Below are 3,841 nucleotides of genomic sequence, written 5' to 3' on the forward strand. Positions count from 1 at the left end.
AAGGATAGACTTTAATCTTTATTTACAGGACACTGCAAGATATGAAATTCCACATAGAAATAAGAAACCCTTTCAGAGGATAGGCTCCATACAGTATGTATGTACAGTTTGGAACTGTTCAAGTATAGTTTTGTTGTAAAAAGTGCTACAATAACAAACCACGTTTAAAAAGAGTTCATAGTAGAGAAATAGTAAGACAAACTTGTACCAAACGCAGTGCACGACAACTTTGTGCCTCAGCTATACAATCTAAAAGTTAAAAGTCCCAGGAGTCCCAGACTGAACTTGGAACATATAGCCTTCAGGGGTAGTTTCTGGTACTGCATTTTGATCCTCCTCTTCCTCTACAGAGAAATACTTCTCAATCAAGTTTAAGGAAGCCTTGTGCACAGGCTCATTTTCATGGTTTTGTAGAGCTTCAATTTTGTCCAAACCTCCACATTCTTCAATCATTATACTAAGTTTCTCAGTTTCACCTAGTTTTTCAGCAGTCTGAAAGATATTTGAAATGGCATCCAGAATAACCAGAATAAATTTGGTATCTTTTGCAGTTAAGAGGTTCATCAATGGTTCTATTATGCCACGATGAACAAGGTATACAATCTGTTCAACTGTTCCACCACTTGTATGTTTGGTCACAGCCCATACAGCTGCCTTTTGTGTCTTAAAGTCTGCCTTAGAGAGAATACCAAGTAATGGGACTGGTCCATAATTCACAACTTGCTGTATCTGGCCCTGCCGGCCAGCTGTGATGTTTGATATTGTCCTTGTAGCTTCCTTTTGAATGTTAGTTTTGGGGTTGGTCAGCAGGCTGGGAAAGACAGTAAGTGCTCCTGCATCAATTACAACCTAAGTCTGTTTATCTGTCCCAGTGACAATATTCCCTATGGCTCTTAGTGCAGGAGTCACAATTGGCAATTCAGTAGCTCCCAAAAGCTTCACAAGTTGGGGCACAACTCCTGTTTTCACAACCATTTCAATCCGTTCATTTGGACCATCAGTAAGGTAAGATATAGCCCAGCAAGTATCTGCTAATACCTCTGGATCATCGTGATGCAGGAGACGCACTAAAGTAGGAAGAATCTCTTCCACAGCATCTAATGGGGGTGCAGGATCTTGTTGCGACAAAGGTTTGAAAGTGCCAGGTAAGATTACGTAAGTAACCACATGATAAAGATGACATATCAGGAATAGTTAGAAGAGCCAACAGTGGGTCAACTGCACCATACTTAATAACCAAGTCTCGGAAAACTGAACCATCACCCGCAATGTTTCCTAGAGCTCACACAGCTTGTTCACTGATATGAGCATGGGGAGATGCCAACAGAGAAATGAATGCTGGAAAAGCATCTACCTCCATCTACCACAGCCTTAGTCTGTACTGATGTCTCAGAAGCAATATTAGTTAGTGCCTAAGCAGGTTCAAATTGAATGGGACTACAATCAGTTCTACCCAAGAAGGACACAAATTTTGGGATCAAACCAGCTCAGATTATATTGTCGATGGGAGGCTGTTTTTCTCTAGAAAGTAGTTTCCTGGCAGCCTGAGTAGCTTGGAGCTGGTTTTCCATATTGGTGCTGTTTATACCTTTGACAGTGTCATCCACAGACCAATTTACAGTACCCTGGTTGTTTCGGTTTTCCTGCAGTGGAGAAGTAGCATCATCAGGAAAAGAGCTTACATTTCTCCTTTTCAGCATCTGGTCATCTTTCTTAGCTTTTCTCAACTCCGCATTAACTTCTATTCGGCGTCGCCTCATTTCTGTACTGTCTTTTCCCTTGTTCTTGAACCTGTTAAGTCGGGCAGCTGGTGAATTGGTATTCTCATTGGTGGACATGGTTATGAGACAAAGGGAGATAGCTGCACAGCTAGCTCAAGCTTCCACAGGAGGTGGCGCGGGACTCAGAAGATCTGGGTCGGCTGCCCTGGAAACGTCCACTGCAGCTCAGGCAGAACACCGTGTCTCTTTCACCTTTTTGATAATAGTCATTCTAATAGGTGTGAGGGGATACTGTATTGTGTTTTTAATTTGCATTTTCCTGAAGGTTAATGGTCAACACATTTTCATTTGCCTGTTGGCCATTGGTATGTCTTCTTTTGAGAAATATCTACTTAAGTCCTTTGCCTATTTTTGGGGGAGTGGGACAGTGTCTTCCTCTGTTGTTTGGGCTATAGTGTAGTGGCATCATCAGAGCTCACTGTAGCCTCAAACTCCTGGGTTCAAGCAATCCTCCTGCCTCATCCTTCTGAGTAGCTGGGATTAGAATTGTGTGCCACCATACTTGGCTAATTTTGTATTTTTTTTTGTAGAGATTGGTCTCATTATATTGCACAGGCTGGTCTCATACTCCTAGGCTCAAGTGATGCTCCTATGTAAGCCTCATAAAAGTTCTGGGATTACAGGTATGAGTCACTGAACTTGGCCTTTTACCCAGTTTTTAAATTGCATCTCTTGCTATTGGGTTGTTTGAGTTTCTGATATATTTTGGTTATTAAGCCCTTATCAGAGTGCGGTCTGCAAGTATTTTCTCATATTTTGTAGGTTGTCTCTTCACTTTTTGATTGTTTCCTTGTCTGTGATGAAGCTTTTTAGTTTTTATGTAATCCTGTTTGTCTATTTTTGCTTTTGTTGCCTGTGATTTTGGAGTCATATCTGAAAAATAATTGCCCATACCAATATCAATGAACTATTCTCTTTTGTTTTCTTCTAGTGGTTTTACTGTTTTAGGTCTTTTAACTGGAGTCTTTAATTTATTTGGAGCTGATTTGTATATATAGTATGAAATAAGGGTCCAAATTTGTTCTTCTGCATGTGGATATCCTGTTTTTCTAGCATCGTTTTTGAAGAGATGGTCATTTCTCCATTGTGTGTTCTTGGCACCTTTATTGAAAATCAATTGATCATAGGTGCACGGATTACTTCCTGGTCTCTCTCTTCTATTACATTGGTCTATTGTGTCTGTTCTTATGTTAGCATCATGTTTTTTTTACTATAACTTCATAGTATATTTTGAGAACAAGTAGTGTAATTCCTATAGCTTTTTTTTGTTGTTGTTTGTTTTTTTTTTTTTTCGCTCAAGGTTGCTTTGGCTACTTGGGATCTTCTCTGTTCCACATGAATTTTAGGATTATCTTTTCTATTACTGTGAAAAATGTAATTGGAATTTTGACAGAGATCGCCTTGAGTATGTAAATCACCATGGGTAGTACAGACATTTTAACAATACTAATTTTTTAAATTTGTCAACGTGTGATATCTTTCTGTTTATTTGTGTCTTCTTCAACTTCTTTCATTGGTGCTTTATAGTTTTTAGTGTACAGTTCATTCACCAGTTTGGTTAAATTCATTCTAAGTATTTTTTGGTAGTTATTGTTTAATAGAGTTAAAATTTTTTTTCAGACAGTTCACTCTTAGTATGTAGAAACACTACTGATCTTTGCATGTTGATTTTGTAACCCGCAACTTTATTGAATTTATTTATTTAGTTCTAAGTTTTCTTTTTGGTGGAATCTTTAGTGTTTTCTATAAACTATACAAGATCTTGTCATCTGCAAAGAGGGACAATTTAATTTCTACTTCTCCAATTTGGATGCCTTTAATTTCTTTCTTTTGTCTAATTTCTCTGGCTAGAACTTCCCACATTATATTGAACAGGAGTGGTGAAAGTGGACATCCTTTTGTTTCTGATCTTGAAGGAAATCTTACAAATTTTTAACATTGAATATAATTTTCCCTTTGAATTTGTCATAAAAGGCCCTTACTGTGTTGAGGTACTCTTTTTTCTGTACCTATTAATGATATATTGAGAGTTTTTATTGTCAAAAGATTGTTGAATTTTG

At 38.0% G+C, this 3,841-nt stretch overlaps 1 pseudogene; it reads right to left on the minus strand.

Moving 5' to 3' along the window:
• Positions 1-249: 249 nt before the first annotated feature.
• Positions 250-1,709, minus strand: LOC128571907 (importin subunit alpha-1-like; annotated as a pseudogene).
• Positions 1,710-3,841: the final 2,132 nt, after the last annotated feature.

Source organism: Nycticebus coucang, chromosome 19 (genome assembly GCF_027406575.1).
Source record: "Nycticebus coucang isolate mNycCou1 chromosome 19, mNycCou1.pri, whole genome shotgun sequence".
NCBI lineage: Eukaryota > Metazoa > Chordata > Mammalia > Primates > Lorisidae > Nycticebus > Nycticebus coucang.